Raw genomic sequence first — 22,548 nt, 5'->3', positions numbered from 1 at the left:
ATAGTAAGAGGTGAAGTAGGTGCTTGGTGCTTAGTTAGAGGTGAAGTAGGTGCTTGGTACATAGTAAGAGGTGAAGTAGGTGTTTGGTGCAAAGTAAGGGGTGAAGTAGGTGCTTGGTGCATAGTAAGGGGTGAAGTAGGTGCTTGGTGCATAGTAAGAGGTGAAGCAGGTGCTTGGTGCTTATTAAGAGGTGAAGCAGGTGCTTGGTGCTTAGTAAGAGGTGAAGCAGGTACTTGGTGCTTATTAAGAGGCGAAGAAGGTGCTTGGTGCTTATTAAGAGGTGAAGCAGGTGCTTGGTGCTTAGTAAAATGTAAAGCAGGTGCTTGGTGCTTATTAAGAGGTGAAGTAGGTGCTTGGTGCTTATTAAGAGGTGAATTAGGTGTTTGGTGCATAGTAAAGGGTGAAGTAGGTGCTTGGTGCATAGTAAGAGGTGAAGTAGGTGTTTGGTGCATAGTAAGAGGTTAGGCAGGTGCTTGGTGCATAGTAAGAGGTGAAGTAGGTGTTTGGTGCATAGTAAGAGGTGAAGTAGATGTTTAGTGCATAGTAAGAGGTGAAGTATGTGCTTGGTGCTTAGTTAGAGGTAAAGCAGGTGCATGGTGCTTATTAAGAGGTGAAGAAGGTGCTTGGTGCTTAGTAAGATGTAAAGCAGGTGCTTGGTGCTTATTAATAGGTGAAGCAGCAGGTGCTTGGTGCTTAGTTAGCGGTAAAGCTGGTACTTGGTGCTTAGAAAGAGGTGAAGCACATGCTCGGTGCTTATTAAGAGGTGAAGCAGCAGGTGCTTGGTGCTTAGTTAGCGGTAAAGCAGGTACTTGGTGCTTAGTAAGAGGTGACGCAGGTGATTGGTGCTTATTAAGAGGTGAAGCAGGTGTTTGGTGCTTAGTTAGTGGTGAAGCAGGAGTTTAGTGCTAAGTAAGAAGTGAAGAAGGTGCTTAGTGCTTAGTAAGATGTAAAGCAGATGCTTGGTGCTTATTAAGAGGTGAAGCAGGTGCTTATTAAGAGGTGAAGCAGGTGCTTGGTGCTTATTAAGAGGTGAAGCAGGTGTTTGGTGCTTAGTAAGTGGTGAAGCAGGTGCTTGGTGCTTAGTAAGAAGTGAAGAAGGTGCTTGGTGCTTAGTAAGATGTAAAGCAGGTGCTTGGTGCTTATTAAGAGGTGAAGCAGGTGCTTGGTGCTTATTAAGAGGTGAAGCAGGTGCTTGGTACTTAGTAAGAGGTGAAGCAGGTACTTGGTGCTTAGTAAGAGGTGAAGAATGTGCTTGGTGCTTAGTAAGATGTAAAGCAGGTGTTTATTAAGAGGTGAAGCAGGTGCTTGGTGCTTAGTAAGAGGTGAAGCAGGTGCTTGGTGCTTATTAAGAGGTGAAGCAGGTGTTTGGTGCTTATTAAGATGTGAAGCAGCAGGTGCTTGGTGCTTAGCTAGCGGTAAAGCAGGTACTTGGTGCTTAGTAAGAGGTGAAGCAGGTGCTTGGTGCTTATTAAGAGGTGAAGCAGGTGCTTGGTGCTTAGTAAAAGGTGAACCAGGTACTTGGTGCTTAGTAAGAGGTGAAGAAAGTGCTTGGTGCTTAGTAGGATGTAAAGCAGGTGCTTATTAAGAGGTGAAGCAGGTGCTTGGTGCTTATTAAGAGGTCAAGCAGGTGCTTGGTGCTTAATAATAGGTGAAGCAGGTACTTGGTGCTTAGTAAGAGGTGAATAAGGTGCTTGGTGCTTAGCAAGATGTAAAACAGGTGCTTGGTTCTTATTAAGAGGTGAAGCAGGTGCTTGGTGCTTATTAAGAGGTGAAGCAGCAGGTGCTTGCTGCTTAGTTAGCAGTAAAGCAGGTACTTGGTGTTTAGTAAGAGGTGAAGCAGGTGCTTGGTGCTTATTAAGAGGTGAAGCAGGTGCTTGGTGCTTAGTAAGAGGTGAAACGGGTACTTAGTGCTTAGTAAGAGGTGAGGAAGGTGCTTGGTGCTTAGTAGGATGTAAAGCAGGTGCTTAGAGCTTATTAAGAGGTGAAGCAGGTGCTTGATGCGTATTAAGAGGTGAAGCAGGTGCTTGGTGCTTAGTAAGAGGTGAAGCAGGTACTTGATGCTTATTAAGAGGCGAAGAAGGTGCTTGGTGCTTATTAAGAGGTGAAGCAGGTGCTTGGTGCTTAGTAAAATGTAAAGCAGGTGCTTGGTGCTTATTAAGAGGTGAAGTAGGTGCTTGGTGCTTATTAAGAGGTGAAGCAGGTGCTTGGTTCTTAGTAAGAGGTGAAGCAGGTGCTTGGTGCTTAGTAAGAGGTGAAGTAGGTACTTGGTGCTTAGTATGAGGTGAAGATAGTGCTTTGTGCTTAGTAAAATGTAAAGCAGGTGCTTGGTGCTTATGAAGAGGTGAAGTAGGTGCTTGGTGCTTATTAAGAGGTGAAGCAGGTGCTTGGTGCTTAGTATGAGGTGTAGCAGGTGCTTGGTGCTTATTAAAAGGTGAAGCAGCAGGTGCTTGGTGCTTAGTTAGCGGTAAAGCAGGTACTTGGTGCTTAGTAAGAGGTGAAGCAGGTGCTTGGTGCTAAATATGAGGTGAAGCAGGTGCTTAGTGCTTATTAAGGGGTGAAGCAGGTGAACGGTGCTTATTAAGAGGTGAAGCAGGTGCTTGGTGCTTATTAAGAGGTGAAGCAGGTGCTTGGTGTTTAGTAAGAGGTGAAGCAGGTGTTTGGTGCTTAGTAAGAGATGAAGCATGTGCTTGGTGCTTGGTTAGCAGTAAAGCAGGTACTTGGTGCTTAGTAAGAGGTGAAGCAGGTGCTTGGTGCTTATTAAGAGGTGAAGCAGGTGCTTGGTGCTTAGTAAGAGGTGAAGCAGGAGTTTGGTGCTTAGTAAGAGATGAAGCATGTGCTTGGTTAGCAGTAAAGCAGGTACTTGGTGCTTAGTATGAGGTGAAGATAGTGCTTGGTGCTTAGTAAAATGTAAAGCAGGTGCTTGGTGCTTATTAAGAGGTGAAGTAGGTGCTTGGTGCTTATTAAGAGGTGAAGTAGGTGCTTGGTGCTTAAGATGTGAAGCAGGTGCTTGGTGCTTATTAAGAGGTGAAGCAGGTGCTTGGTGCTTATTAAGAGGTGTAGCAGGTGCTTGGTGCTTATTAAGAGGTGAAGCAGCAGGTGCTTAGTTAGCGGTAAAGCAGGTACTTGGTGCTTAGTAAGAGGTGAAGCAGGTGCTTGGTGCTAAATATGAGGTGAAGCAGGTGCTTAGTGCTTATTAAGGGTTGAAGCAGGTGATTGGTGCTTATTAAGAGGTGAAGCAGGTGCTTGGTGCTTATTAAGAGGTGAAGCAGGTGATTGGTGCTTATTAAGAGGTGAAGCAGGTGCTTGGTGCTTAGTAAGAGGTGAAGCATGTGCTTGGTGCATAGTTAGAGGTGAAGTAGGTGATTGGTGCTTAGTAAGAGGTGAAGCAGGTGCTTGGTGCATAGTAAAAGGTGAAGTAGGTGCTTAGTAAGAGGTGAAGTAGGTACTTAGTAAGAGGTGAAGTAGGTGCTTAGTAAGAGGTGAAGTAGGTGCTTGGTGCTTAGTAAGAGGTAAAACAGGTTTAGAGATGAAGTAGGTGCTTGGTGCTTAGTAAGAGGTGAAGCAGGTGCTCGGTGCATAGTAAGAGGTGAAGCAGCTGCTTGGTGCTTATTAAGAGATGATTCTGAAGCAGGTGGTTGCTGCTTAGTAAGAGGTGAAGCAGGTGCTTGGTGCTTATTAAGAGATGAAGCAGGTGATTGGTGATTATTAAAAGGTGAAGCAGGTGCTTATTAAGAGATGAAGCAGGTGATTGGTGCTTATTAAGAGGTGAACCAGGTGCTTGGTGCTTATTAAGAGACGAAGCAGGTGCTTGGTGCTTATTTAAGAGATGAAGCAGGTGATTGGTGCTTATTAAGAGATGAAGCAGGTGCTTGGTGCTTATTAAGAGATGATTCGGAAGCAGGTGCTTGGTGCTTATTAAGAGATGAAGCAGGTCATTGGTGCGTATTAAGAGATAAAGTAGGTGATTGGTGCTTATTAAGAGATGAAGCAGGTGCTTATTAAGGGATGAAACAGGTGATTGGTGCTTATTAAGAGGTGAAGCAGGTGCTTGGTGATTATTAAGAGATGATTCTGAAGCAGGTGATTGGTGCTTATTAAGAGGTGAAGCAGGTGATTGGTGCTTATTAAGAGGTGAAGCAGGTGCTTGGTGCTTATTAAGAGGTGAAGCAGGTGCATAGTGCATGGTGAGAGGTGAAGCAGGTACTTGGTGCTTATTAAGAGGTGAAGCAGGTGCATGGTGCATGGTGAGAGGTGAAGCAGGTGCTTGGTGTTTATTAAGAGGTGAAGCAGGTGATTGGTGCTTATTAAGAGGTGAAGCAGGTGATTGGTGCTTATTAAGAGGTGAAGCAGGTGCTTGGTGCTTATTAAGAGGTGAAGCAGGTGATTGGTGCTTATTAAGAGGTGAAGCAGGTGCTTGGTGCTTATTAAGAGGTGAAGCAGGTGATTGGTGCTTATTAAGAGGTGAAGCAGGTGCTTGGTGCACAGTGAGAAGTGAAGCAGTATTTGGTGCAAGTAGTTTTATGTTCTTGCATGTCAATGCTTCTCTGAAATAATTTTGTTTTGAAATTTTTACTTTTTATTATTTCAATAAAAAGAAATAAATAAAAATAAAATAATGATTTGTATGAAGAGTTATAATATTTTATTATTAAGGTGTTGATAGAATGGGTTTAGTGCAAGGCTGATTGTATTCTTTTTTTTTAAGGTTTACTGTCAATGGAATATGATAGCTCACAGGAAAATTGACTTTTGAAGTGGGCGGTGGAGCGCGGAGTATTTGAATTTTATATCTACATTAAAAAAGTAAGTTACAGCACATCTTTATTACAACTTTATTAAACTCCATCTAAAATAGCAATGAAATTCTGGATCTGATTTTAAAAAGGGAAGAGTTTGCCATCACTTTAAGAGTTTTAAAACCACCCATACAGAAAAAATCGGATAGTAAAAAAATTAACAAAAAACAGAAAATCTATGTTGTACTCCATCGTTAACAGCCTATGTTAAATGCAATAAGAAGGTAATGAATTCTGAACAGAATAAACAATTAAGTTGGAGTTAGAAGATATAATCACAAAAAAAGATAAATCAAAAAAGAAAGAAAAAAAAACAGGCGGCAATTGTAGTGCAAAATAATACTTTTTTTTACTGTTAAACAGACTCCATAAGCTTTTTTTTGCTGATATATGTATAAGCTTTTATTTCCTGCCCCTTTAAAGAAAAATAGCTACTCTAATACCTTGTTTCTGAACCTGGGGTACATTTACCACTAGGGGTACCTGGGGCATTGGCAAGGAGTATTGCAGCATTTGCCTTTTTCGCCTTGGTGCAGCTGATGCATCACAGAAATCAGTGTTTCTCAGTTCTACCTCAATCACCCCTAGACCAGATGGACAACTGCTCACTCACTGTGACTGACTCAAATCAGGTAGGGAAATTCTTATAATCTGGCCAGTTAGTGATATTTGAGGACTGCATTTGAGAAACACTTATACATAAAATATAGAAATAGAAGATACAAAGTATGCTACAGGAAATTGCTAGGTAAAGTGTGTAGCAATATGAAATACCACAAGGAAAATATGTAAGGTTACCAGTTGTCCTTCTGAAAAATACTGGACAATCTTTTATTGACTGGGCACAATGCTAAGTATTGTCACACAATCCCCCCCCCCAACCCCCCCCTCTTCATTAGCCCCCACTTTTGATCCCACCATGTATATTTTTCAGAACTGAGCAGTGATTTTACTCCTTAGCTGCCAGTAACATGCACACCAATAATTTGACCTTTTTGGTTGCCAGTAACACACATTAACAGACTTTATTTAACTTCCTTCACTGCTCTCGCTTATTTCTACACTACTACACATTTATAATACGTTGAGGCTTAGGAGGCCTTTTACATTTAGATAATACTCAGGAACTTTAATAATTTTACATTTAAGTGTCCAGTATTGTGGGTATTGTACTGGACACCTTGTTAAAATACTAAACTGTCCAGTTAAATACTGGAAATCTGTAAATATACAAAGTGATAATAACTGGCACTGTGTACTTAAACAAAATAGGGGAACAGGCTTTAACTAAAAAGTCTGTTGCTACCACCCTTATAATACTCACACGTTTATGCTTAATTCCAAAAATCAGGAATAGAGAAAAGAAAAGGGTTTAGTGCACTATCTCCTATATAAAGTGTAAAATGTAACTTTTAATGATGCTTCTAGTAAAATGTAATTTAAATTAAAGTTAAGGCTAATATAAAAAAAAATGGATGCATGTAGGCTCCCCAAACCCAGGTGTTCCTGGTTGATAACAGGAACCTCGGCATTAGTTAGGGGGAGAGAGCTATTAAAGACCATATCAAGCGCAAACACGTTTCAGTCCAAAAACAGGCCTTTTTCAATGAAAAATTAAGAAACACCACTGTTTTTTAAACACCAAGCCCATCCCACTCATCATTTGGTTTTACACCTGTGTTTGTGAGATATCATTGGTATAACTAAACATACCACATTAATTAATATGGAACTCCAGAACGGATAAACCTTTCTACTAATATCTATCCACCTGTAGCCTAATCATGTGAGTAAACAATACATGACGTAAGTTACAATTACTAATCATGGGGACCGATCAGGTCTTAGGTAGTGCAAAACAAAACTGTCTTATTTTTCAGATCGCCAACAATCTTTGATTTAGAATATATACTCACTGGCCACTTTATAAGGTACACCTTGCTAGTACCGGGTTGGACACCCTTTTGCCTTCAGAACTGCCTTAATTCTTTGTGGCATAGATTAAACAAGGAGTTGGAAACATTCCTCAGAGATTTTGCTCCATATTGACATGTTAGAAACACGCATTTGCTGCAGATTTGTCTGCTGCACATCCATGATGGGAATCTCCCGTTCCACCACATCCCAAGGGTGCTCTATTGGATTGAGATCTGGTGACTGTGGAGGCCATTGGAGTACAGTGAACTCATTGTCATGTCTAAGAAACCAGTTTTAGATGATTTGTGACATGGTGCATTATCCTGCTGGAAGTAGCCATCAGAAGATGGGTACACTGTAGTCATAAAGGGATGGACATGGTCAGCAACAATAGGCCATGGCATTTAAAGAATACTCAATTGGTACTAAGGGGCCCAAAGTGTTCCAAGAAAATACCCCCACACCATTATACACCATTACACCACCACCAGCAGCCTGAACCGTTGATATGAGGCAGGATGGATCCATGCTTTCATGTTATTTATGCCAAATTCTTACCCTACCATCTGAATGTCGCAGCAGAAATTGAGACTCATCAGACCAGGCAATGTTTTTCCAAACGTCTATTGTCCAGTGTTGGTGAGCCTGTGCGAATTGCAGCCTCAGTTTCCTGTTCTTAGCTGACATAAGTGGCAACCGGTGTGGTCTTCTGCTGCTGTAGCCCATCTGCTTCAAGGTTCGATGTGTTGTGCATTCAGAGATGGTATTCTGCATACCTTGGTTGTAACGAGTGGTTATTCTAGTTACTGCTGCCTTTCTATCATCTCAAACCAGTCTGCCCATTCTCCTCTGACCTCTGACATCAACAAGACATTTTTGTCCACACAACTGCCACTCACTGGTTCTCTTTTTCAGACCATTCTCTGTAAACCCTATAGATGGTTGTGCATGAAAATCCCAGTAGATTAGCAGTTTTTGAAATACTCAGACCAGCCCGTCTGGCACCAACAACCATGCTACGTTCGAAGTCACTTATATCCCCTTTCTTCCCCATTCTGATGATCGGTTTGAACTTCAGCAAGTCATCTTCACTACGTCTAGATGCCTAAATGCATTAAGTTGCTGCCATGTGATTGGCTGATTAGCAATTTGTGTTACCAAGCAATTGAACAAGTGTACCTAATAAAGTGGCCGGTGAGTGTATATGGTAACCTTGTTTCTTTATTCAATCCTTTCTCTGTCATGTAATGCATTGAATAAAACGTATACTTTGTATTGCTGCAACGATGGTCAGAATACAGTGTACTGTCACTTCCTTAGTATTCTGGAAAGCATTTGTTCTCTGGACATAGATAGTTAGCGGATCCAAATTGCTACTCCTTGCCCAAGCTTTTACAGAGTAATGCGATGATGTCCATAATTTCAATCTGTTTTTTTACTAGTTCGCTCCCCCTAACTAATGCCTAGGTTCCTGTTATTGGCCAGGAATACCTAGGGGTGTTGAGTCTAGTTTTTCTTATGGTTGGCCTTCTCCTGACGTTCAAGGATAAGTGTTCCATATATGCATCAATTTTTCTATATTAACCTTACCTTTAAATTTTACTATAAGCTTTATTAAAAAAGTTATATTTTACAATTTATATAGTAGACGTTGCACTAAACCATTTTCTTTTCCTGCCTTTGGGAATTAAAGGGACATTCCAGCCAAAATTTAAATCCACATGAATGCATTTCAGTTTTCAATAGGAGCATTTATATAATATACATGTATTAGCAAAAATGCTTCTAATAAAAGCTATAACTGTTTCAAAAGTGTATTTAAGTATGCACCGTGCACCAGCATTTCAAACACAGCACTTGCTCAGACAGCCTAAGGTGCATGTACCATCTGATAATGACTCAATTTGTTAATTGTTGATGCGATACAAGTCCCACTGGCACTCTGAGCTGCTGCAGTATTTAAAATGCTGGCGCACTGAGAATATCTAGCTATTCTTCACATGCATGTGCAGAGAAAAATGCTAACCCTAAAACAGTGATAACGTTTACTATAAGCATTTTTCCAATACTAGTATATTGCAAATATGTTTCTACTCAAATATGTAATTCTATGTGCATTTACATTTTGATTGGAATGCCCCTTTAATTCTAAACCCTAAAAATATACCATGATGAAATGTGCCAGGTTAAGTGTTCTATACCTCTAGTGTGCCACCAACAATCAGCTTCATATGTGATAAAGTTAGAGGCAGAAATGTGGTAACATGAATATTAGTTTTTTTTTTTATTTCTAATGTAAGTGACATCCTGTTAAAGTTATATGTGGGGGGGGGGATTCTCACTTTGAGCTGCTTTCTTTATAAGTTGTTGCTCTAATATTTCCAAAGATTTGCTGTATTTGTATTTAGTAAAACTGGAATTTAAATTAAATTCCTGAAACAGAAAAAATATCTATGTAATTAGGTTAAACATTTATTCCTGTAGGGTTACTTACTAAAGAGACACTGCTCTAATATAAATAAATCATCATTGTTTATCTATATACATGGTTATTTTGTTTTCTATTTTAAGATCCTCCTTCCTGCTACCTTCACATTTTCATACATAAATCTCAATACAAGGAATTTGCAACCGTATATCAGACCCTGTTGTATTACTACTGATGAGACAAATAGGCTGCACAGATAAGGCAGGCAGCTGACAGATGCACTTGTGATCCTTAATTATACCCCATAATTCTCCTTTTACATCACATATGACAAGTTGTTATAATGAATGAGGTCAGAGAACTAAATTCTCTTCTTCCAGCCTTGGATAAATCTTAACTAGCAGCTTGTGGGGAGCTGAATAAAATAACAGTGCTTACACTGATTCCCCTGGTATATTACTCCTTCTATTCAGACACACTAATGATGGTGCTTAAGTCTAAAGTATATAGATATAAAACGTCACACTTTAACTGGGATAATCTGTAGCTGCCACCATTATAATAATTGTAGCTACACAAAACATATAATGACTTTACAGAATATGTGTCTTGTTTTCCAGCCAGCTGTGAACATCAAATATTCTGATTTATACATTTTTATACTTAAAGATGCAGTATCACAACATTACTGGTTCTCAAGTTAATAAAATAAAGTTGTTAATATACTGTACTTACAACTGCATCAGCAATGCCGCCTCCTGCTCGCTGGCAGCTGATCGCTACTAGCAGGGGCCTGCAATCAGCCTAATTGGATTGCATCGAGTTAAGGAGCAGCGACCTTAAGAGTATGGGCCTCCGAAGCAGTAATTGCTGCTTGCTAAATGGAGACCAATGTATTGTCTTTGGGGTATAGTAACATCTATGAAGAATTTTTAATTTCCAACATCTGGACTGAAATAGATGATTTAGCCATATTATTGAATAACCTTTGACTCTGCTGCAGTTGTATAATTATACTAAGATATCTTTCCCAGCCAATACTAGGTAGAGCAAACCCTGAAGAGGGTTGAATTCAAATTTTAAAGATGATGAATAATAAATGGGTCATAGGAGGAGATAACGCACGTCATTTTTCAAAACTATTAAGTGTCTGTAACATATTCTACTTTCAACCTGTATTAGGAGTGCTACTTCCGATGTGCACAAACAGGGACTCTAAATCCAAAATCGATTAGGCGCGAAACAGCGCGCCACTCGTAATCTAACCCTGTATTGTGTGACAGCCATCAGACAATTACAGACTCATATATGTATACACTGTGCCCTCTTGCACATGCTCAGTAGAAGCTGGTGCCTCAGAATTTGTAGATATAAAAAGACTGAGCAGTGAACACAAATTAATAATGCAAGTTAATTGAAAAGTTGTTTGAAATTTGCATGCAGCCTATCTGAATCATGAAAGTTTAATTTTAAGTTTAATGCGCCAAAAGCAGTATCAGTCAAGTATTTGTACTGCATGTAACATCCCCTTAGTATGAGTTGTTACTAATTTGCAAGATAGAGAAACCTTTCTTGCATGGTCAGTTGAGATATTCAGATACCTCCTATTGAACTTCAGAGCTTGTACAGGCTTGATTTTGTGTGCCCTGGTAGAACAGCTGCACCATAGTGATTATATTATCCCCTAGGCAAAAGCCTCTTTAAGCAACTTCAGGTGTACATAACCATTCAAAGCAGATACTTGAGCAATATAGTTCCTAATTAGCTGTCTCACAATTAGCTTAAAAAAGTAAAAAAAAATATGGTGGCCAACCCCCAATGTGTTCCACCTCAACTAGCACTTTGCACCATCTATGTACATCTAAATCTATCTGTATGTGTTTTTTATTGGAGTCTTCACTTCAGGGAACAATAGTACACTACATAACATGGTATAATATAATTATAATTTATAATAAAGTAAATATTTATTGACATGAATGGTAAATATGTGTGCCATTGTTCTGTAAATATTCTGCATCCCAAAAACATTACTTTTTGGGAAATGTGTTGGCTTGTAAGTTACAAATGGTTATCTTTGGATTGATCGAGAACATAAAATTCAGTTTTTTATTGAGTCATAGGGCTTCATTATCCAGCAGTGAATGCTGCTTCTGAAGCCCATCGGCTGAAACTAAAGTTAAGAAGCAGCGGTCGTAAGTCCGCTGCACCTTAACTTTTCGCCACCTGAAAGGTGGCAGATTGAAATCATCCCGATCCGATCGGGATGATCAACAGCCCCTGCTACCGGCCCATTGGCAGACAGTGAGCAGAGGAGGAATTGCACAAGTATTTCTGGTGAAATGCATAAGCAATGATAATGCGGACAGAACACGCTATAGCGAATCATGTCCGCTCTACATTTGATAAATCAAGCCCATAGTGAAGGGCACACAGTAGATTGACAGCATGTGAATGAGGGGATACATTTTTACATAATTATTCATTATATTATTTATTTATCAGCATGCAGAATGGGACATAATTAAAATTATAATGAAACATAATTAAAAATGTCAACATATCAGTTAGTTTTTTTCAGTTTTCACAAACTTAATTTACAATATTCTCAGGCTTTGTTGAGATTCAGGAACTGTAGGATTTAACACCACTACTGGTTATCCATACTATAAATTCAGCACTAAATGTAAGAACTGTCTTTACTTGTCACCCTTAATATCACAGTACAGCTCCCCTTTTTATAGCCCAGGCACAATGACTAGGGGATATATTGCATTATAAACACATCATATTTCACCACCAGTATGTTCAAGCAAAAAGGCATTGTCAGGCACCAATAGGAAGAATCCTTTTAAGTAACTACATGCCTTTGGGGTCTGAAAAAGCTTAATTTAAAATCTTCATTTTATTATGGGAAAATGTCACAGCTTCTGTCCTGAGGAAATCAGTAGACTTAATGCGGGTGGAAGACAGAGGGAGGGGGCCGGTGACATGTAGAGAGTAAAGTCTGATCTACTAGAGTTTAATTAATCAGAGAAAGAGGTGTCGGTTTGCAGTCAGATAAACAAGACAGATATGACAGAGAGGCCCAGAGAGGGAGGGAAAGAGAGAGATCGGAGAGAGAGAGATAATGGAAAGAGATCGAGGGAAAGAGAGCGATAGGAGAGAGAGATAATGGAAAGAGAGGGAGGGTAAGACAGAGATAGGAGAGAGAGAGATAATGGAAAGAGAGGGAAAAAGACAGAAATTAGAAAAATGGAGGTAGAGAGCGTTATAAGGAAAAATATACAGCAATAATTTAAAGAAGTAGAGAAAAGCAGAAAGATGGACAAGGGGAAAATAATGATATAGAAGGATAAATAGTTTAAAGAGGAAAACGGAAACTAGAGGGGTAGAGAAGAAGAGAGGGTAATATAGAGATTTTTTTTTAAAGAGAGGGCAGAGAGAAGAGACAAGAAGGAAATATAAGATGACGAGATAGATGCTAGGAAACAATGTATGGAGATAAAAGAGAAGTTGGGTATATTAAAAGAGAATGAAGATTCAAAAGAGAAAGGAAAGTGGGAGAAAACTGATAAAGAGAAATATAAAAAAAGAGTGATAAAGAGAGAGAAAATTGATAAAGAGAGGAAAGATGAGGAAACACAGAGAAAGGGAGAGAGAATTAGACAACTAGATGGAGGGATTTGAAGAGATGCTAAGGGCTGAAAGGCGAAATGGAAAAAAAATGGAGAGAGAGGGAAGGAGGGAAATAGAGAGTGAAAGAGAGAGAGAGGGAGGGAGAGAGAAAGAGAGAAAGAGGGAAAGAAAGAGAGAGGGAAAGAGAAATAGAGATAGAGAGGAAGAGAGAGAAAAGGAAAGAGAGAGGCGAGAGAGAAAGAGAGGGAGGGGGAAAGAGGGTGAGAGAGAGAGAGGGAGAGAGAGGGAGAGAGCGGGGGAGCGAGGGAAAGAAAGAGAGAGAAGGTGAGAGAAAGGGTGAGAGAGAGACAAAGAGAGAGAGGAAGAGAGGGAGCAGCAAGAGAGAATGAGAGGGAGGGAGTGAAAGAGAGGGCGAGAGATGGAGCGGTGAGAGAGAAAGAGAGGGAGGGAAAGAGATAGAAAGAGAGGGTGAAAGAGAGAAGGAGAGAGAGATGAAATGAGAAAGAATGACTGAAAAACTAAGAGAGAATTCTGAGCAGCCAGCAGGGGGGAGGGGGGGGCTCCAGCCAGAACCTCCTGAGAGGATTAATTAATCAGAGGGTCAAAGGTTTTACAGATGAGCTAGTGGTGTCCTTAAATCATCTTTATTAATTTAATTAATTCTATAGCAAAAGTTAATAGCAATTAAACAACACAGATTAACTGATTACGCTGAAGAATTATTTAAAATGAATACAATTAAAGTTTTACATTATTTAGTGCATGTGTAAACATTTTAACATGTGTATTTTATGAAGCTTTAGGTGTTGTTTGACAGTAATACAGAAATATGATACAATTTGTGCATTTTTAGTGTGGTGTTTACACATAACATTAATTGCAGGTGTATTTGGTTTAGGTTAAACTCCATTGAATTCTTCAGTTTTTAAAAGCATTTTCTACAGACTGTGTAGACAGATTCATATGCAAACCGTAAACTTACTACATATTTGTCTTACCGTTTTGTTTTGGTTTAGAAGAGATATATTTCGACAACTGTTCAAGATATTAAAAACTATTCAGTAAGCATAAATGGTTTCAATATATTAAAGGGACAGTCCATTCGAAAATGTTTATTGTTTAAAAAGATAGATAATCCCTTTATTACCTATTCCCCAGGTTTGCGTAACCAACGCTGTTATATTAATACACTCTTTATTACCTCTGTTATTACCTTCTATCTAAGCCTGTGCAGACTGCCCCCTTATCAAATTGCTTTTGACAGACTTGCATTTTAGCCAATCAGTGATGACTCATAAATAACTCCACAGGAGCACAATGCTATATGGCATACATGAACTGTCAAATGCATTCAGATAAGAGCCCTTCAAGGGATTAGAAATTAGCATGAGCCTACCTAGGTTTAGCTTTCAACAAAGAATACCAAAAGAACAAAGCAAATTTGATGATAAAAGTAAATTGGAAAGTTGCTTAAAATTGCATGCCCTATCTGAAAGTTTCATTTTGATTAGACTGTCCCTTTAAGTTTTCATGAGGTAAAAGTTTTTAAAGGAGGGAAACATGAGAAAATTACAGATTTGAAGGGTGGTAAAGATTATTGTGACAACCAGGGTTAACCAATCCTGCACCAGTCACTTGTTTGGCACATAAAGCGTTAACATACCCTTTCTACTTACACTAATCTGTCACAGTCCAGCCACTCCAGACAAGCCCGTGACTTAGTTCAGTGGGTGCAAGGGTTAACAACACTCTCTAGTCTGTCCTAGAGTTGGAAAAATGCCCAAAACTACCCTTTTACTGCTACCCAAACTGAAATAAAACCATATTTAAGATGGTGCCACCACTTAGGATTTATTTATGGTAAATCTTAGGAAAAAAACCCAGACTTACAAGTTATCTCCCAGAATACAATTTAGCAAAAAAATAACCTAAAATCACAGTACTATTACTAGAAGTCTCTTTCAGTATCGTGGTTTAAATATTATACATAGGTCAAAATTAATAAATGATTGTTTATTACGCGACAAATTAGCACAATGCATTATTAATAAAAAGATGTTAACAAATAGGATTAAACACAAGCAAACAGTTTAAAAATAAAAAAGGAGAAATAAAAGAAAGCTGTTTACTTTCCTAGATTAGGCATCTGCGCCAGGGAGATTGGCAGGAAAAGATGGTCCCTCACTCTGTTGGTATACAGCCTCTCATGTAAGAATGAATACTTGAATTGTGAAACACACAATTCTTATACATGCTTCCAAGAGATCAAGTTGCTTGACCTAACCTTCTTTGTTAGAGGGGCTAGGGAAATATCCACCCCTCTCTTTTATGACTGGTCGTAAAAGTTCTGAGTCTTTGCCTGAAATTATAGAACACCTTATAATTTCTGCTAGGTACATCTATTTCATATACACAGAAATGCAATCTCTTATTAATGTTGTGAGAATTAGTTTGCTACCAAATATAACATGGTTGTCATATTTCCCTCCTCTAGCATCTAAATCATGAGGTATTCATGACACCTCCCCCAAATAAGAGACGCAAAAGTATGCGGCACACAGGCCACTCAAGCTGCGTATCAATGAGAGCTACCCCTTGATGCGATAACGCAATTCCCAGACAAATTGCACATAGCAGTGTTGCCATCATGATGCCCACCTTTTAAAAATTGTTTTTGTAGGAATATGGCATTGCATCTCTGGGTTTTGCATGTACCTCCCCAATAAGGCTTGCATCTTGTCCCTGAAATGTACATCATACCCTGTTACAGAGGTGTCCGTCAAGCCTAGTTTCTTTTCGCACCCTTTGAATGTATTGTGTTTTGTCAGCTTTTGATAAACTACCCAGGGATCTTGCCCCTCCACCTGAGTAGAATGCCTGTACTCCTGCACTTTGTTATGGATGGTAGGGGGTTGCCTAGCTGCCCCCTCTTCTCCACTGTGGGCCATATCTGCTGAGCCTGCTGGGGACTCTGACTCTGCAAACCTATCAGTGTATCTGCTAAATGGCACTGTCGGGCTGTGTAAATACACTTCTCTATACTTCTCCCTCTGCATCTGCAGTCTGTGTCAGTCTCTGTCCCCTAGTCTGTGCAGTCTGCTTATAGGTCACAGCTGAGGTTACTGGGGTCTCTGTCATCCACAATCTTTCACACACACTCTGGGGGTCCCTCAAAGAGTATCCTGTACCCTTCTCCCCTACACACACTCTGGATTCTGGGGTGCTGCTGCTTCTGGCAAAGAGGGGGTTACATTCTCCCTCTGCTCTCTCTTACAGTTAGTCTGCCACTTCACATCCTACACACAGAATTTGGTAGCCTTCTGACACTGGTACAGACAAGCACATATCTTCCTTCTGCCATTTATCCCCTATATCCTGTCTCTTTCTTTCCACAGGGGACTCAATTTGTTCTGGCACAGACTGGCACACATCATCTAGCGGCCGAGTCATCCAGTTATTCTCTCCCCCCATATCCTCAATTCTTTCTATAGACTCCACTGACTCAAGCACAGACAGATACACATCACCCATCTGCCTCCTTTCACAGTCATTTTTCCCCTGTACATTTAAACTATGTTCTAAAGATACTACCGGTTCAGGCACAAACAGACCCATGCAGTCTATCTGCCTTTCTCCCCAGTCAGTCTCACACTGTACAGTTAAATTCAGCTCTGCAGATCCTGCTGGTTCAAGCACTCACAGACCCACACCATTTAACTGTCTTTCTCCCCAGCCAGTCTCTCCTCTTACAGTTACACATCTCAGCACCGACACTCCCAGTTCAGGCACAGCACTTCGCACATATGCACTCTGTCCTCCCTCCTGGTCAGCATGTCTCTGAGCTTTTTTTCACATAGCTTTTTGCACGTCAGGGTCTACAGCTAATGTCACTAGGTCACATGTAGCATTGTTAGGCACATAAAGAGATAACAATTTACCCAGATCAGTACCCAGGAAAACATCATTAGGAATATTTTCAGATACCCCCACATTTCTTAAACTTCTCCCTGTTCCCCAAACAAGATATACATGTGCCATAGGCACTGCAAGTTTAATTCCGCCAATCCCTTTAATTGCTAAAGTCCTGCCAGGAATAATGTCCTTAGAGCTCATCAGCCCTGGACGCACAAGAGTCACTGCTGCACCTGTGTCCCGAAACCCCAATTTTATCTTAGCTCCGACAGTCACAGGTTGGAAGTTCTTATTGTTGCTTTCCTCTGGTCATGTAATGAACAAAACAGATGTTGGTACTTCTGAGGGATTACTCCCTCCAGCTGATTGCACCAATTTAAACTTCTTTGGGCAAGTGGAGCTGATGTGGCTCACTTTGTTCCAAGCAAAACACCTGTGGGCATCCCCCTGACCAGGTGCAGCACTCACCCCTCCTTTCCCAGAGGGAACAGACACATTAGACAAAGGCACAAAAAGCTTTGTGAAGGGGGTCATGGAGCAGCTTCTTTCCAGGTGAATGCCCCCTTAACAAAAGATTTTCTCCCATTCACTGGTGACCTGTTGGCTGTGTAAAAATCTGCCAGCTCACCCGCCGCCAATGTTGTTTTGGGTCTCTGATCCAGGACCCATTCCTGTACCTCTGCTGGGCACAGGTGTACGAATTGCTCTTTAACCATTAAATCTTCCAGCTCCTCTATAGTGGAAATATTTAGCCCTCTGGTCCACTGTTTAAATGCTGTGGTCAGGATTCCAACAACTGTAGTATAGCTATCTGATGTACCCCTTTGCAGAGTATGGAATTTCTTTCTGTACACCTCAGGAGTGAGATTATACCTCCTCTGCAGGGCAACTTTAATTGCATCATAGTCCTGATCTGACTCTTGGGGTAGTACAACAAAAGCTTCCAGTGTAGGACCTTTCAGAACAGGGGTAAGATACTTGGCCCACTGCTCCCTTGGCAGCTGAAACTGTCTGCAAACTTTTTCAAAGCTGCGCCTCAACAGCCTGTCTCTCTCTCAGTTGCTTCCCTAGCAGCCTGTCTCTCAGCTGCTTCCCTAGCAGCCTTTCATTCTTCAAATTTAACAATCAGTTCCATGCGCAAACTTGCATCCGCTGAGCCCATATGTTTCAGAACAGTCTTCAAATAACAGTCCAATGGATCTCCAGATATTGATGAATCACTGCCCACAGCTGCAGATACCTCTCCTGAGGCATCAGCTTGTGCGGCCTGGCTGCTGTCATATTCTATAAGAACTTGTATTAATCCATCTTTAGTCTTCCCATGGGAGGGAATATCTCTCTCCTGGCATAACAGTGCCAACATTTCCTTGGTCTGCTGCTGGTATGCCTCCATAGTAAAAATAAAATAAAAAAGAAAAACAGAGAATAGGGAATGGGACTGTTTGCAATGTGTAACTATTTAATGCACTGAGTTTTAGCCTTTGGAAATTGTGAGAGTCACAATTTCTTTTAGTACTGGGATTTTCACACTAGCAAATCCACAAAGCACTAAAATCTAACAACATTTTTTTCCCACTGCTGCCACCAATTTGTGATGACCAGAGTTAACCAACCCGGGGCCAGTCACTTGTTTGGCACATAAAGGGTTAACAGACCCTTCCTTTCTACTTACACTAATCTGTCACAGTCCTGCCACTCCAGGCAAGCTTGTGACTTAGTTCAGTGGGTGCAAGGGTTAACAACACTCTCTAGTCTATCCTAGAGTTGGAAAAATGCCCAAAACTACCCTTTTACTGCCACCCAAACTAAACTAAAATTATCTTTAAGCTGTTGCCACCACTTAGGATTTATTTATGGGAAGTCTTAAGAAAAAAAACCAGACTTACAAGCTAACTCCCAGAATACAATTTAGCAAAAAAATAACCTAAAATCACAGTACTAATACTAGCAGTCTCTTTCAGTAACGTGGTTTAAATATTAGACAAAGGCCAAAGGTTAATAAATGATTGTTTTTATGCAAAAAATTAGCACAATGCATTATTAATAAAAAAGATGTTAACAAATAGAATTAAACACAAGCAAAAAGTGTTAAAATAAAAAAGGAGAAATAACAGAAAACCTTATACTTTTATAGCTTTAGGCATCTGCACCAGGGAAATTGGCAGGAAAAGATGGTCCCTCACTCTGTTGATATACAGCCTCCCATGTAAGAAAGAACACTTGAATTTTTAAACACAAAATTCTTATACATGTTTCCAAGAGATCAAGTTGCTTGACCCAACCTTCTTTGTTAGTGGGCTAGGGAAATATCCACCCCTCTATTTTATGACCGGTCATAAAACTTCTGAGTCTTTGCCTGAAATTATAGAACACCTTATAAATTCTGCTAGGTACATCTATTTCATATACACAGAAAGGCAATGTCTTAGTGATGTTGTGAGAATTAGTTTGGTACCAAATATGACATGGTGCCATATTTACCTCATCTAGGGTTATAACATGTTTAAAAGCATGTCTTAAATTGTACTAGTGTCCTCTTATTGACCTTATCTGCTCTGGGGAGAGTGCACTGCTTATTGTCTCTTGAGTTGACACTTTTTTTGGCTTGCTGTATCAATGAATATACAATAATAATTGGTCAAGGGGAACTCTGAAACTATTTTTAAGGGGAGTCTGGAAACACAAACAGCACTTTTCTTCTGAACAAAAAACAAACAAATGTTTTTAACAAACAGGTTAAAGAGAATTAGCCCATTAGCATCTAAATCATGAGGTATTCATGACAATTATGTAATATAAGAAGGCTTTGAGAAGAAGTGTAGGGAGCTACAAAAAAAGTAATTGTTTGCTAGAGCTATCAATACTAGTTATTATTAGGATATATTATGAACTACAACTAACCAAAGGCCTTACTGCTAATAACTCTAGTATGGTGTTGAGGATATGAACAATAGGTGTATATAGCATTGATCCCCCATTAAAGAGACAGTAAACACGTTCGGCAAGATTACAAGTTTTGCATTATGAGGGGTGCGGTACTAACTTAACTAACTTGCATGTTATTCTCACTGCTCACTTACCTACAGCGCTGGTGATACAGGTTTTTAGAAACCCGGCGTTAAAAGGCAAGAAGTGAACATAGAGCAAAATTGTGCTCCATACCGCACTCCAATACCAGCCCTGCTTAAGTCAGTGGTCAGCTGGTTGTACGTGCTTGTGCATGATTTCCCCATAGACATCAATGGGGAGAGCCGGCTGAGAAAAAGTCTAACACCTGCAATAAAGCAGCGTAAAGCTTAGTAACGCAGCCCCATTGATTCCTATCGGGAAACAAAATTTATGTTTACACCTAACACCCTAACATGAACCCTGAGTCTAAACACCCTAATCTTACACTTATTAACCCCTAATCTGCTGCCCCGACATCACCAACACCTACATTATACTTATTAACCCCTAATCTACCACTCTGGACATCTCCGCCACTATAATAAACATATTAACCCCTAAACCGCCACACTCCAGCCTCGTAAACATTAGTTAAATATTATTAACCCCTAATCTGCTGTCCCTAACATCGCCGCCACCTATCTGCATTTATTAACCCCTAATCTGCTACCCCAACGTCGCCACCACTATAATAAACATATTAACCCCTAAACCGCCGCACTCCCGCATCGCAAACACTAGTTAAATATTATTAACCCCTAATCTGCCGCCCCCAATGCCGTCGCCGCCACTATACTATATTTATTAACCCCTAAATCTAAGTCTAACCCTAACACCCCCTAACTTAATTATAATTATATTAAATCTAAATCAAACCTACCATTAATAACTAAATAATTCCTATTTAAAACTAAATACTTACCTGTAAAATAAACCCTAAGCTAGCTACAATATAACTAATAGTTACATTGTATCTAGCTTAGGTTTTATTTTTATTTTACAGGCAAGTTTGTATTTATTTTAACTAGGTAGAATAGTTACTAAATAGTTATTAACTATTCAATAACTACCTAGCTAAAATAAATACAAATTTACCTGTAAAATAAAACCTAACCTGTCTTACACTAACACCTAACCTAACCCTACAATTAAATAAATTCCCTAAATTAAATAGAATTAACTAAATTCAATACAATTAGCTAAATTACAAAAAAAGCAAAACACTAAATTACAGAAAATAAAAAACAAATTACAAGATCTTTAAAATAGTTACACCTAATTTAATAGCCCTCTCAAAATAAAAAAAGCCCACCCAAAATAAAAAAAAACCCTAGCTTAAACTAAACTACCAATAGCACTTAAAAGGGCATTTTTGCGGGGCATTGCCCCAAAGAAATTAGCTCTTTTACCTGTAAAAAAAAAATACAAACAACCCCCCCAACAGTAAAACCCACCACCCACACAACCAACCCCCCAAATAAAACCCTAACTAAAAAAAAACTAAGCTCCCCATTGCCCTGAAAAGGGCACTTGTATGGGCATTGCCCTTAAAAGGACATTTAGCTCTATTGCAGCCCAAACCCTTAATCTAAAAATAAAACCCACCCAATACACCCTTAAAAAATCCTAACACTAACCCCCAAAGATCCACTTACAGTTTTGAATAGCCGAAATCCATCCTCAACGAAGCCAGGAGAAGTCTTCATCCAAGCGGCAAGATGTCCTCAACAAAGTTCTTCTGCCCATCTGGAGGACCACTTCTGCCGGCTTCTTGAGGACATCTTGTCGCTTGGATGAAGACTTCTCCCGGCTTCGTTGAGGGCAATGGGGAGCTTAGGTTTATTTATTTAGGGTTTTATTTAGGGCGTTGGTTGTGTGGGTGGTGGGTTTTACTGTTGGGGGGTTGTTTGTATTTTTTTCTACCGGCGCTATGGAAGTCCCATTGAAAAAAGACTATACGCAATTTGCGTAAGTTGATTTGCGGCACGGCCAAAAAAGTGTGTGGTGTCCCTAAATCTGCAAGACTCGTAAAAGTAGTAAAAAATATGACAGTCACTGTCATTGGGATAACAATATCTCCATTGTTTGTTTGCCTTCAGCAGAAAAGATAAAATAACAAACTGCAAATTAGGGAGATATATGTGGCAAGGTTATGCTTGTGAAGACTGTCATGTGCGCTTTCAGTTTTCAGGACTGGAAAATCTACAATTTCAAACATAAATTACAAGAAAAGGGGGCAATATACATAATTAAACACTTTTAATGCAATAATTATGTGTTCCAATTCACATATCATATTTGCATCACTGACCGTATGTTATAAGCTCCTGCAAAACGACTAAAGACACAGGTAAACACCAGCTAACAAATTGGTGTGTTCATTTAGTTTTTTTTACTCAAGCGCTAACTGCACTCAAAGTAAACTATTAGTACAGTCAGATTAGCGTGCGTATTACAAGTTAAAAGCAAAAAGTTAGCGCACAGGCAAATTACTCAGGCTCGCTAACTTCAGAACTTAGGATATCACAACTGTGCTATCTAGTCTTCTCAGGGGCGCGCTGAAAAAATTCTTATTAGTCATCGCTTGCGCGCTAAACCAACACTTTGCTAGACCAACTGTGCTAAAGCTGAAGGTGCATTAGGAATACTTTACATTCCTAAGTTCTTTACACGGAAGAAAATGTTCTTTTTATTTTTAAACAGATATATATATATATATATGATTTGTTTAAATATATATCTACACCTATATATCTATATGAATACTTAAAGATTAGATAGATAGATATTAGAAGTGTACGTTCTGCAGTTTCGTTCACTGCCAAATGCGGAAGTCGGAGGCTGCTTTCGGTATTCGGCTCTTTTTGGAGACGAATATACTCTTGTGCAAGTGAAACACCCTAAGAT

At 39.7% G+C, this 22,548-nt stretch overlaps 1 protein-coding gene across 1 annotated transcript in view; it reads right to left on the bottom strand.

The window, feature by feature from the left end:
• Positions 1 to 22,548, bottom strand: part of PCP4L1 (Purkinje cell protein 4 like 1) — a 148,871-nt gene that overhangs the window by 20,386 nt on the left and 105,937 nt on the right. The gene's annotated exons all lie outside the window — the stretch shown is intronic.

Source organism: Bombina bombina, chromosome 1 (assembly GCF_027579735.1).
Source record: "Bombina bombina isolate aBomBom1 chromosome 1, aBomBom1.pri, whole genome shotgun sequence".
Classification (NCBI taxonomy): Eukaryota; Metazoa; Chordata; class Amphibia; order Anura; family Bombinatoridae; genus Bombina; species Bombina bombina.
This window is presented reverse-complemented; position numbering and strand designations above follow the sequence as displayed.